The 14,524-nt window shown below is 41.2% G+C and overlaps 1 protein-coding gene across 6 annotated transcripts in view; it reads left to right on the top strand.

Annotated features, from left to right (window-relative positions):
• The window catches only part of SCOC (short coiled-coil protein), a 60,990-nt gene that overhangs the window by 31,980 nt on the left and 14,486 nt on the right, over nt 1-14,524 (top strand). The window lies entirely within an intron of this gene.

Below are 14,524 nucleotides of genomic sequence, written 5' to 3'. Positions count from 1 at the left end.
TGCCTGTGGTTGTGTTACATGCACTCTCAAAAATAAATCAACAAATAAAAATATAAAATGTCCATTTCCTAAAAGCTCAGGAAACATGACTTCAAAGTTGTTTCTAAAACAACTTGTGATATTTTGTTCAACCATATTCTGTTCAATTGTAGTCAACTTCTCTATTTTGTAAAATAATTTTATCATTTCTGAAAAATGAACCAGAATGTGTTGCAATTCACTTTAAGAATTATTTCAGAAAAATGTCTGGTTGTACCATGCTGACCAAAGGATAACTATCCTGGAGAAAATAACAATGCTAAATTTGTACAATGTTAACTGGAAACACTTCAAAACTGTAAGCACCCATGTCTTGGGCTGTGTGTGTGTGTGTGGTTGGTGTTTTGTATCCAAGTTCCTTTAGCACAATCCTAATAAGAAGCCAGCAAGACTGCAGCTAAGCAATGGGGTTACTGATTTTGATTAACAGAGAGCAGAGCATGAATATTTAACATCAATAGCTCTTTCATTCAGCCACGCTTCTCCACTTTCTCCCTAAATGCTCAGATTCAAAAAGCCTCTTTCTAAAGTGTGGGCAGACAATTAGCACAAACTGCCAGCCAGCCGGAGCTAAGCTTCCTCTCCTGGCACCGCATAAACAGGCTGGAGGCTTTGGAAACGAAAGAGGAAGGAGCATTTTCAGCTTTTTTGAAGAAGGAAAGGTCCAAGGTTCTGGGGCTAAGGTTGGAGCTATGGCATACAGTTGGCCTTAACATGCTCCCACCAGGGTGTTTTAGAAAATGACAGAGTTGCCGAAGGCAGCGAAGGAAGGAAATAAGACGAAGGGAAACCTGTTTCTTAGCGTCTGAGAGGCACGATGAGCGGGGTGCGTGGGGAGCCCTGGGTGCTGTGGGCCGGTGCAGTTCACACGGAATACTTGCTTGCTCCGAATTCGCCCCAGCCCAGGATTCTTTCTGGATTGTAACGTGGGCTGGGCCCAAAACCTGGCCCATCGGTGGTGTGGCTGGGCAAGGAGCCTTTCTGAAACCACTCTCTCTTCCTGCCCCTGGGCGCTGCCTCCTCCTGCCGTCTATGTCTCATCTCTGCCACCCTCACACTTCCAGTGCAGACAAAAGAGGAGGGCAGCGGACTTGAAGTCAGGTGTCCAGTCCACTGCAGGCAGTGGCTTTGAGAGGGGCTCCGTCGGAGTTGCTTGCTAACGGAGACGGAGGTCATGGGCTGGACTGTGGGATCATATGGTAGTTCTATTTGTAACTTTTTGAGGAACCGCCATACTAGTTTCCATAGCAGCTAGACCATTTTACACTCCCACCAATAGTGTAAAAGCGTTCCAATTTCTCCACATCCTCACTAGCACATGTTGTCTTTGTTTTTTGATAGCCATCCTAACAGGTGTTAGGTGATATCTTAGTATGGTTTTGATTTGCATTTCCCTGATGATTAGTGACATTGAGCATCTTTTCATGTACCTGTTGGCTATTTGTATGTCTTCTTTACGGAAATGTTTATTCAAGTCCTTTGCCCATTTTTAATTGGGCTTTTGGTGCTTTTGTTATTGAGTTGTAGGAGTTCCCTATATGGTTTGGAAATTAATTCCTTATCAGATATATGATTTGCAAATACTTTCTCCCATTCTGTGGGTTGCCTTTTTGCTATATTGATTGCTTGTTTTAATATGCAGAAGCGTTTTAGTTTGATGTAGTCTCACTTGTTTATTTTTGCTTTTGTTGCCTGTGCTTTTGGTGTCGTATCCATAAAATTATTGCCAACACCAATGTCATGAAGCTTTTCCTCTACATTTTCTTTTAGGAGTTCTGCAGCTTCTGGTCTTACATTTAAGTCTTTAATCCATTTTGAGTTTTCTTTCTTTTTTTTTTTTTTTTTGTGTGTGTGTGTGTGTAGTGTAAGAGGAGGGTCCAATCTCATCTTTTGCATGTGGACATTCAGTTTTCCCAGCACTGTTTATTGAAGAAACTGTCCTTTCCCCATGTATACTCTTGTCCCCCTTGTTGAAGATCAGTTGACCATATATGTGAGGATTTATTTCTGGGCCCTCTATTCTGTTCCATTGGTGTCTATGTCTGTCTTTACTCCAGTACCACACTGTTTTACCGTATTTTCCCGAAAATAAGACCTAGCCGGGCCATCAGCTCTATTACATCTTTTGGAGCAAAAATTAATATAAGACCCAGTCTTATTTTAATATAAATATAATATATTCTATTATATTGTAAAGACCTGGTTTTATATTAAAATAATACCTGGTCTTTAATATAATATAATATAATATAATATAATATAATATAATATAATACTGGGTCTTATATTAATTTTTGCTCCAAAAGACACATTAGAGCTGATGGTCCAGCTATGTCTTATTTTCGGGGAAACATGGTAATTACTCCAGCTTTGTAACATATTTTTATTACACTGCAATCAGGAAGTGTGATGCTTCTAGCTTTGTTCTTCATTTTCCTCTCAAGATTGTTTTGACTATTTGGAGTCTTTTGTAGTTTCATATGAATTTTAAAATTGTTTTCTATTTCTGTAAAAAATGGGATTTTGATAGGATTGCATTGAATCTATAGATTGCTTTAGGTAGTATGTACATTTCAACAATATTAAAGACTTGCACACTGAAAACTACAGAACATTGATGAAAGAAAGTAAAGAAGATACATGCAAGTGGAAAGTCATCACGCATCTTTTGGATATAGCAGAAATCGCTCGTTGTATGGTTTATTTCACGATGTTGTCTCAAGTTTAACTTTTTCAACAAGGATATGCTTTGTTTGCATATCAAATATATGGGAACTTCTTTCATTTCTCATGACCAGACCATTTTCCTTGAAACACACAGTCCTTTGCACTTGGTTTCATTTTCTATTTTTGATTGAGATAAGGGAACAAGAAAAGTTTACTTTTCTCTTAATTCTACTGTAAGAAAAGCAATAGAGCAATTGTTATGGCAACCAGTGCCGAGCCCTAGGGCCAGGGGTCTGGCCAGGTGAGGACTCAGGTTCCCTGGAGAGCATGTGCCCTCCTCAGAGAGCAGAGCTGCTTCCCACTTGTAGCTGACTATTGCCATGGAAGACTGGAAATGCAAATTAGCAGAATTTTCAAGAGACATTAGAAATACAGAATTTTTTGGTGCAACTTCCTGATTTTTCCATGTTTTTCACCTAATTCTTATTTAAAAACATTATCACAAGATACTGTTTCAAAGGTCCAAACAAAACACATCTGCAGGACAGATATGACTGCAGAAGAAACTATTTTCAGACTTCTGTTCTTTAATCTTTATCACTTGTGTTTATCTCCCTTCTGAGTTTCTGATTCGTAATCCAACTGCTAGACATCTAGATATGTCCCAAGTGTCAAATGAACTCATCTTCCTCACCCGTACCCCCAATGTGCTCCCACTCCTGATTCATAATTTTAATGAATGGTCCCACCATCCACCCAGTTCCTTAAGCTAGAAATTCATATATATGTCATTGTCCCATTCTCATCTCCCACAATCCAATCAATCACTGATTTCTGTTGACTTGACCTTGAAAAGCATTTCTCATCCAGATAAACCTGGCCTTGTCTATCCCTCCCACCACTTCCCTGATTAAGTCCCTCATTATCTCCCACATAAACCATAGCATCCACCGCCCAACTGTCTTCCTATTTCAAGTTTCATCCTTTCACATCTCTTCTCCACACTGACCATATCACTCCCTCTTTGCGGAGAAAAATCAATGCCTCTCATCTCCTGCTGGATAAAGTCCAACACACTTAGCATGGCATTTATTTAAAGTCTCCCTCTTCCTGGCTCTATGTATCTCTTTAGTGTCATTTCCTGCCACACAGTTTGGGCTTAGCTAGAAACACTGAATGTTCCATGCACATGCTGTCTATTTCATGCCTCTGATTTTATTCATGCTGCTCTCTTTGCCTGGAATAATACCATTCACCCTTATCTTGCCTGGCTAATTCCTACTCTACTTTCAAGAAGTCACTCAGGCATCACCTCCTCCAGGAAGCCTTCCTTGACCTTCGTGGTTTCCTTTCTCCTTCCAGAAAACCCCAAGCTTATCTCTACCTATGTTTTTCTCACAGCATATTGTGCTTGATGGGTATGTTTCCTACCCACCAGACTGTGAGCTGCTATTGGACAGAGCCCAAGTTTTACAGTGTCTGTTACTTCTAGCACAGTGTCTGGCACATAACAGACACTTCAATACATTTTTGCCAGACAGTTCTGACTGAGTTTATGTGTATATTGGGGTGAGGGCCAGAAAGGCAGACCATCCCCTAACTGAGAATTGACTCCTATGGTCAGCTGTTCTAAATTATTTCTACATTTAAGAGTTTCTTTCCTATTTCCACTTCTTGTTCAGCTTACTTGTGCTTTCAGAAAACATTTTTTGAGCACCTAGTATCACATGCCAGGTAGTAGACTGGACTCAGCCATTTGAAGACTTGACAGCATAATGTGGCAGGAAGGGCTTGAACTTTGGAAGCAGAAATGCCTGACTTTGAACCTGTTAGACTTTGAGCAAGTTATTTAACATCCTTATGCTTGAGTTTCCTCAGTTGCAAAATGATCTAAAACTATGTCTCAGAATTGTTTGGAAGATTAAATGAAATAACAAAGGAAATTTCTTCAACTCTCCTGGCATACAGTAAGTGTTCAGTACATTTCAGTTCCTCCTCGCCCACTTCTAGGAGCTCACACACAAGTTGCTTTAAAGGCTCCAACATTAGTTCACATCAGTTGTAGCAACAGTGTCCTGCGGACGTTCGCTGCTCTGTGAGGCTGGACTGCTGGTGGGTCCTCCTGATGGGGGGGCTTGCGGGAAAGTGAGGTGATGTGAAGAAACGCTTTACACAAGAGCATGACTCTTTTCTGATAAAAATAATACAACTCCACTTTTTCCTCTTCATCTCGGCCCTCACCTCTTCCCCACCGCTGTTCTCCTTGACGCCTCAGCCTCCTTCCTGACTCTGCTCTCTAAAACCTCTCCTGAATAATATTCAAAGCTGCTTCTGCATCTGCTTTTGGACTCAGCCAATTGGCCCTCATTGTAAGGTTGCAATAAGCTTCCCAGAGAAGTGGCACGATTGTCGTGTGCTTTTATTTGGTTCTGCTTCCTACCACCACACGGAAAACGTGATGATACCCCCTCACGCCCTGCTGTAAGCAGCCTGAGCTTGAAAAGCTTTCAGAAGGGCCATCTGCCATCCCCTCAGCCAAGCAGAAGATCAGACAGGAGGCCCTGCATTAGTTAGCACTCCAAGTAAAAGGTACCAAGGGTCTGTGTTCCCTTTCATCTCAGCCTCCGTTATAATACAGCTAAAGAAGGAAATAGACTTGTGGCTACCCAGCTGGGAGACATGCTAGCAGGCGTCTTATCCGCAAAAAGGGAGTAGGCCTCTCTCTCTGACGGTGAGTGGAGCCAGTGTTTGCGCCAGCACCCAGCTCTCTAGTGTCCGCTGCACTGCTGTGAATGGCTTTGCCAGGTTACACTGGACCTCTTGCGAGGATACTGTGCAGAGGCGTGTCCCCGAGTGGAGGCATTGGTAACTAAGCAACAAGGAAGAGGCAAGTGTGTGCTGGTCGGGAGCAGTGACGCTCTCCCTCCGACATCTCAGTTTACGCCCTCCAATGAATATGGCCATGAATATTGATTTAAGAGTATTCAAAGATCCTTTCAGATGTCAAAAAAAGATCACCTCAAGTATGGTAGAAATTTCTTTCTTATTGGATTTGAACAAGCACAGTCATTGCGCCAACAATGGCAGAAAGTTTCAGCAAATCTGCATTGGCATTTGGGACCATATAAGTACAGATAATGACCCCGGCTGAGTGAAATATCTGTCCTGTAAGTGGAAGATAGTATAAGCAGTCACATTAAGAATCCCTATCTTGGCCCAGCAAAATGCCTTAGAGATTTAACGTAAGAGATTCAATATGAAAAAAGGAAATTAAGTCTGCTTCTCAATAGTTTCTGAGAGTGGGATGGCTCTGGGGTCACCAATGTATTACTAGAAATTATAAGTGTTCTTTCTGCGAGGGAAAAAAATCTTCAATCAGAGGAAATCCACTTAACTGAAATAAACGATCTAGCATAATGCAAAAACTAGTTTAAATAAACAAGCTTAAGAAATGGAGTGGCAGGGCAGTATCTAAATGTTTTTAGTAATTTAGAGTGTTCTCCAATTTTCTCATCAGAGGATAAGTATTAATATTTTGACTCTTCCTTTAAAAGACAAACCATCTATCAGCTGCCGTGTATCAGCAATGCGTTGTGTTTTTTCTTCTTCGTTAGATTAGCCCCCCCCAAAAAAAAAGTGAGTGAGAATTTTCTATGTTAAATGTTATAAAATCATCATAATTGTGCTAATTTCTTACTCAAGAGAAAAATCCAGAGGAGATCAAAAAAATCAGGGGTGAATTTTATTTTCTGGAGCTCAGGAGCCAAGGAGATACTGGCCTTCCCCGGGTCTTCTTCCTGTTGAGAAGGGAGTCACGTGGCTATTTTCCAACACGGGGATCTTCATTTTACAAAGGCCCCCACTGGCTCGGGTCAGCGTTGGACACATCTCCCCTCACAGGCCTCCTGCCTGCCTGACTCGTTGGGAATTTGAGAGTCAGAGCCTTTCCTTAGAAACCCTTGGGGTTCCCTTGAGGACCCCTTTAAAGTTTCTCTTTGAGCCTTCAAAGAGAATCTGGAGTGGAGAAGAAGGAGAGCGCTAAAACAACAGGACAGACTGGGTGAACCAGCTTCAGCTGTGCTCCTCAACGCTGGGAATAAAAACCGAAAATGATCCAAACGCTACGAGTGACCCACCGGAAATGCTACGTGCTCCAGTCATAGAGCTGGAGTTACTGCAGAAGCTGTTCCAAACAGACATGTTTTGCTTTCACAGATACTTGAGCGTTCAGTTTCAATCCTCAGCATTGGAAATGGAAGGGACTCAGCGACAGTCTACATGCATGGTCCCGAAGAACAGTGTCTTTCTTGCCACCTTTCTGTTAGTGACCTGGGTCTCCCCTCCACCAGCCTTCCCAGGATGCACACCGCCAACAGCCGCCTCCTTTCAGCCCTCACCGGCTTTCTTCCCCCATTTAATCAGTGTTCCCTTGTTTCCCCTCACACAAGTTTCACTGTCAGCTTAATGACTTTGGCTCCGAGTATGTAGCTATGCACAGATGTGGTTCTCTCATTGCTGGTAGCAGGACGTTAGTAAAAGCTGTTTGAAAAAGCTTGCATTTGAAAACATATTCTTCTTTTCTTATCCCTTAGAAACTTCACTACCTTTTTCCAGCAGACAAAAGACTATTACTATTTGTTCACCCATGTGAATATTTTGCTTTCATTTTCATTCTTGGTGGCAAGGTTAGTGTATTTTTCTAAGGTCACAATAACTAGTTAGAAAGCTTCATTTATAAAAATATTTAGAAGACTTTCTTCAACAATGTTTCTTATCCTTTTTTAAAATTTAAAAATTTAAAATGGCTTCAGTTTTATGATATTACGAGGTCAGACAATAAATTTCGCAAACTCATCCTAGAAAAAGTACTACATACCTTACTGCTGAATATCACTACGGTCACCTTCGATGTACTCCCCTTGGGAAGCTATGCACTGACGCCAGTGCCTAGTCCACCCTTCAAAGCAATTCTGGAACTCTTTTTCTGGAATGGCCATCAGAGCTGTTGTTGTATTACCCTGATGACCTGAGGGTCATCAAAATGTCTTCCTTTTGATATTTCCTTTATATTCGGGCAAATGACTTCTTCAAAGAAAGAAGTCATTGGGGGCCAGATCAGGTGAGTAGGGAGGGTGTTCCAATACAGTTATTTGTTTACCGACTAAAATCTCCCTCACAGACAGTGCTGTGTGAGCTGGTGCATTGTCGTGATGCAAGAACCATGAATTGTTGGCGAAAAGTTCAGGTCGTCTAACTTTTTCATGCAGCCTTTTCAGCACTTCCAAATAGTAAACTTGGTTAACTGTTTGCCCAGTTGGTACAAATTCATAATGAATATTCCTCTTAATGTCAAAAAAGTTTAGCAACATCATTGCAACAAGTTTGCAAACTTAATTGTCAAACCTGGTAAATGTTCCTCAACTTACACCGTGATTTCCTGTCCTTCTGCTTTAAAATAGGATAACACCAGAATTTCTGTCAATGAGATGTAATTGATGTATGATCTGAGAGACCCAGGCACAGTTGACAGTGACTCTTGGCCCCTAAACACCAAATTTCTCAGGCAATGCCTCTCTGTGAAGTATTTAGTGATCGTCGAGCACATAATTGCCCAGGCAGAGCCTATATTTCAAGGAATTTCTTAAAGAACAGGTTTTGGGGAATGTTTTTTACTAACACAAACAGTCTCCTTTATTGGTCCATTTTGTACATTGGGACATTACCCTTTCTCCATAATATGTAATTATTTGACTGTGAAAGGCATTGGCAAATTCATGGCTCACTGATCACTTTTTAAAATCAAATTCATAGCAAACTGATCACTTTTTAATTTTTAAAAAGCAAACTGTGTGTGTAATATTTCTTTCATGTTCTAATGATTACATCTTTAAGAGTTTGGGGTTTTCTTAAAACAGTTTTTGGAAGGCAGAAAAACTAAAGCAAGTATTGGAGAAAGATGATTAATCAGCTGTCACTCTAGTTTTCCTATAGGTTTTCAACTCTGGTGATGATTAGAAAATCAGTTGGTTTCTTTAGAAATCCTAATTAACTCTTGGGACACTTGATACTATCTAAAAAATAACCCATCACTCATTAAAAAACTAAGAGAATTGCAAAATTAAATATTTGGGGTACGGCCACATTTTACTAACTAGCCATGCATCTCTTAGAGGAACAATGGTGACAACAAACATTGATTGAGAGCTTATTACACACCAGGCACCATGCGGACAGCTTCACATACGTTATCTCATTTGATCCTCACAAGTATCATGTGATAAATATTATCCCTGTTTTTCAGATTGAAAATGGGGGCTCAGAAAGATTTAGTTACTTGTACAAAGCAGAGCTGGGATTCCAGCCCAGGTCTCAGGGACGTCAAAGCCTTTGTCAAATGACAATGCATCAGGGTAGGAATTACTAGGTAGATAGCATAACTGCATTACACTGACGAGGTAGAAGCAATAAGGTGCCTGCATTGCAGGTATTGAATAATGAAATATGGTCCCCTAGTTATGTTATGAGGTCAGTGTTTCAAAAATGTAATCATAGAATCAGAGGGCAAGGAAAGCCCCAGAGGCTCTCTGACAGTATTGGAATACGTTCAGACAAGAAAGGTAGAATATAAAGTTGTGTCTCTGATGTGATTACAACCATGTGAAAGTTATTTATGTACATGGATTAGGATGGGAAGAGAACTTGGAAATGCCTTAGTTAATTAATAAATTACTTACTAGTGTGAAGGGATAACAGGTTATTACATTTTCATGTTATATTAATACTATAATTGTTTTCTTAAAAAACAAGATTAACAGTATAGTTTTTCTAATATGTAGAAGTAAGTTATTAATCCTGACCCAAGTGCTGGTTTTGAGAGGCATGCGAAAATTCCGGTGCTAGGATTAGGGACATCTATCAAAACATCACTACTGCCCTTTGCAGTTTCAGTGATGCATGCAAAAAGTTGTCTTGGAAAAATGAAACGTAGAAAGTGGCAAATTTAGTTATAAAACACACAGGCTCCGAGGGTGGAGAGCGAGGGACATGGGACATAAATTGTAAAGGCCACGCTTCAGCACAGTCATGTCTTATTTGCTTTACTTTTGTTTTTATTTTGAAACAATCTCAACTACCCCAAATCGGCCACTATGCCAACAAGGATTGTTTTTTCCCTGAGCAATTGGAGAGTAAGTTGTCAAACCAATGCCCCATCACCCTGGGTACCTCAGTGCCTATTTCCTGCAAACAAGGACTTTCTCCTTCACAATCGCATCGGAACCAACAAAACCAGGACAGTGACAGCCATACATGACTCCCACCTAGTCTTCCAAGTGCATGGACATTTCACCGGTCGTCTTGACAATGTCCATGATAGCAAAAGCATCCAGTTTGGAGCCACACACTGCATTTACCTGTCACGTCACTTTAGCCTCTTTTGATCCAGAATAATTCCTTAATTGACGCTTATGACCTTGATACTCTAAAGATTATAGGGAAGTTATTTTGTAAAATGTTTCTTAATATTAATAAGTTGACAAGACAATCACAGAAATGCTGCTGTGTTCTCATTGCACGCTGCCAGTGGTATGTGCTTTCTACTTATCCCTTCCGAGTGAGGTTAACTTTTGGTGCCTTGATTACTGGGGTGTCTTACTCCATTTTCTCTTAATAATTAGCAAGAATTTAGGGGGAGAGATATTTTGAGACTATGTAAATATTCCATCTCAATGCTACTAAGGAAAAAGCACACTCCATAAATGAATAATAAACAAAGGAAATACTAGCCTTAGCAGCAATATTTGTATATGAACAGTTCATAAGACTTGTCAGCAATGATTTTAACTATCCAGTAATATTCAAGTTGTAAGTGCTTAAACCTGAACTTATCTGAGCCAAAGACTTCCTTTCCATGTACTTAAAATAATGAGACTAAAACTTTTCCAAAAAAATATTCAACTCAGGTTAGTGATGTTATTCCTTTCTCTCTAAACTCATAAGACAACAATACAATAGGCAGAGTAGTCAGTGGTTGGAGCAGAGAAGCAAAAAGTGCAAAGGTCAGGCCATGAGATCAGGATAGAGAGAAGAAAAGGGGGGGCTGGGGATAACACAGATGTGGGGGGGGGTGAGGGAGGCACAGCAGGGAGAAAGAAGGCCACAGAAGGCCATCAAGAGAGCAGGAAAGACACGGGAAAGACAAAACAGAATGGTCAAAACGATTTGTGGAGGAAATGGGGAAAAGGGAGAAAAAGCAATGGCGTCACGCACAATGAGGTAAAACTGCTCCGACGACTCTACCTCTCTAGAGTGTTGAAAATGAGACCAAACGGGCTGGTGTATTACTTTAAACGAGGAGGCAGCGTTATGAGAAACAGTACAGAAGTGACAAGAACAGCTCTGTTCTGCATCCCCATTTTGTCAAGCTGTTCGATCTGATACGTAGAAGTTCAGATCATAATCCTAATGTGAGTCCTGAATTTGAGAGCTCTGTGAAAATACCAACGTTCGGTGTAGTAACGCCCCCATCTTCTGAGAGAAATGAGAGGTAACAACCTTGGCAAGGCCAGCCGTGTGGTAACAGGAGCACATACTGTCTACACCGGCCTTCTGCGAGCATCCAGCGGGCCTTCACTGCCAGAGGAGCCCCGCTTCCAGCTCCAAGCAGACGCGCCCGACTTATAGCCTGATCCAAGCGCCTGGAACACAGCAGGCTTTCATGAAATATTTGTTAAATAGTTGAACGAGTAAAGGAATATTTTTCCTTGTTGGCCATCCCTCCCTATCTCACTTGTGGAGAGTAATTTACAAGAGAAGAACTGAAGTCAGTGTAAGTGAGAATTTTAATGACACAAGGCAGTAGAAATAGAATCTCTACACACTTGATTAAAATACCACATAGAAAAGATTTTGCGATCCTATGTAGCTCTTCCTCTTCTCCTTCTCTAAGGATATAAAGAAGATTATAATCCACTCAATAAATTAGGAAACCATGAGTCTATTCTGAAATAAACAAAGTTTAATGTGAAATAGAATATTTACAATCTCAAAACATCTCTCCCACCCAAAGACTTGCTAATTAAGAGAAAATGGAGTAAGACACCCCCATAATCAAGGCACCAAAGTTAACCTCACTCGGAAGGGATACGTAGAAACTACGTACCACTGGCAGCGTGCAATGAGAAGAACACAGCATCACTTCTGTGATAGTCTTGTCAACTTACTAATATTAAGAAACATTGTACAAAATAGCTATCCTATAATCTTTAAAGTATCAAGGTCATAAACGTCAAGTAAGGATTGAGGAATTGTTCAGGATTGAAGGAGGCTAAAGCGACGTGACAGGTAAATGCAGTGCGTGGCGCCAAACCAGATGCTTTTGCTATCATGGACATTGTCAAGACGACCGGTGAAACGTCTGTGCACTTGGAAGATTAGGTGGGAGTCATGTATGGCTGTCACTGTCCTGGTTTTGTTGGTTCCGATGCGATTGTGAAGGAGAAAGTCCTTGTTTGCAGGAAACAGGCACTGAGGTACCCAGGGTGATGGGGTATTGGTTTGACAACTTACTCTCCGATTGCTCAGGGAAAAAACAATCCTTCTTGGCATAGTGGCCGATTTGGGGTAGTTGAGATTGTTTCAAAATAAAAACAAAAGTAAAGCAAATAAGTATGACTGTGCTGAAGCGTGGCCTTTACAATTTATGTCCCATGTCCCTCGCTCTCCACCCTCGGAGACTGTGTGTTTTATAACTAAATTTACCACTCTCTACGTTTCATTTTTCCAAGACAATGTTTGCATGCATCACTGAAACTGCAAAGGGCAATAGTGATGTTTTGATAGATGTCCCTAATCCTAGCACCGGAATTTTCGCATGCATCTCAAAACCAGCACTTGTGTCAGGATTAATAGCTTACTTCCACATATTAGAAAACTTATTTTGAATCAATTTCCCCACTAGAGGTCAGCAGTGTACCATCTCAAAGAGAATACATAAATATTATGGTCACCAGCAGTTCCCTAACTATGGCCCTTAAATGGCATTCAGGGTGTCTGTTAATTGATTGTGAATATCTTCTGACAGTTGTCGGAGACATATGTTATGATGGGGTGACATCAGTGGTCACTCTAGGTGATGTGCTATGTGTGTCTAATGCTCTGTGAATGTGAAGAGCCACGACTGAAACTCACAGAGATCTTCTCACAGAGATGTGATGAGGGGCCATAAGATAATTTGATAGAAAGTAATGTGAGCTCTGAAGTGACAGTAGCACAAACATGACTGCTTTTTATGAGACAGAAAAAGTCAGGACCCAGAGCAGAACATTTCATGCATTCAACCAGTATTTATGGACACACACGTGCTTGGCAAGGAGGCTACATTATTGAAGATCAGACGGTGCCTTCAGGGAGAGGAGGTCTCCATTCAGATACGATCAGTGCTTACAGGCCACCATGCCAGGCAACTTTCCCTCAGATTTTCTTATGTCACCTTCCCAGCAGACATTTAGGACAAGCAGCATCAGTCCCATATTTGTAGATAGTCACTTGCAACCCAGCAAGGGCCAGTGCTTTTTGAGTTGATGACAATTTTCTGAGGTGACGTTAAGAGTAGACTGTATACCTTTTACATCAAATCCCAGACTGAAGCATAGAGGTGCTAGCACAAAAATGTTAAAATGCCGAGCTGGGCTGTGGCCAAATGATGCTTGCTAGAAAAAAAATATTAAAATGTATTTGAATGTAAAACCCTTGGATGGGAGAAACAATGTTCTCAGAGCAATTAATTTCCTGAAACATGAAGACCCACAGAGCGCTCCTCTGAAGAAACTTGGGTGGATGAGAAGGGTGGACTCCACAATACCTCTGAAGGCCGTCATCAATTTTCTCCCAAAATGAAGGCTGCATGATATTGTCTTATAATTTGCTTCACGTAGCAGATAAAGAAAACCTGCTTCAAACTCCAGAACTCACAATTCCACCATCAAGGACGAGCAGCAAGAGTTCTAGTCTTCTACCATAACTCGAGGAGCTTTTCTTCTGCAGCTTTAAGGGGGCTTGAACTGATTTCAATGGGTGTCGTCAGCTTTTAGACCAGACACGCAGGCCTTTTGTGAGCAGGACACAGGCAAAGTCCCGACCCCTTAGGAGCAAGGCTTTCTCTTATTTTCTGGTGTCACTAGAGAAGAAAGGGAGCCCAGCCAAGTCTCTGCTTCAAGCTGGGGAAGGCTTTATCTGCTTTTGCTGGGATGAGGGTGTCTAACTATCTTGGCAAGGATTAATTGTAACCATTTGTTTTCCAACAAGCCACAAACAGGTGCGTGCTTCTTTCTGATCTTTGCAAAGTTTGGTGAAATCGTGAAAAAGAAAGGGTAGGGGAGAGCTACAAAATATGACTTGATTTATTTTAAACATACTATTATTATCGTGCTATTGACTTCTGATGCTTCTTCCATTACCAACCACTGTAGTCCTCTTCCTCTTTTACTTATAGGCATTCCAACATTTTATGAGACATTTTGCAGTATTTCCCTTGAGATGATTGTATAAGGAAAGAAGAAGAAAAATAGAACTTTGTCACAGAACTAAAGAGTATTGGAGTTAGAGGTTTTGGGGCAAGGCCATCCGCCGTGGGCCCTGAGTGTCACTGGATGCTTTTGCTGCCATGCCAAGAGCACAAGGCCCTTTCTGACCTTTACCGGGGCCATTTCTCAGGGTGTGTTTGCAGAGAGATACCCCAAAGCATGAGGGATTGCCTCCCCCTGGCAGAAAATAGAACTTGCTTCCACTTGCTGCAAAAGCAAGTTTCCCTGAGTTCAAC

Source organism: Rhinolophus sinicus, chromosome 15 (assembly GCF_057876585.1).
Source record: "Rhinolophus sinicus isolate RSI-liver-muscle chromosome 15, RSI-T2T, whole genome shotgun sequence".
Lineage (NCBI taxonomy): Eukaryota > Metazoa > Chordata > Mammalia > Chiroptera > Rhinolophidae > Rhinolophus > Rhinolophus sinicus.
The sequence above is the reverse complement of the archived record's forward strand: the minus strand, read 5'-3'. Positions and strand labels throughout refer to the sequence as shown.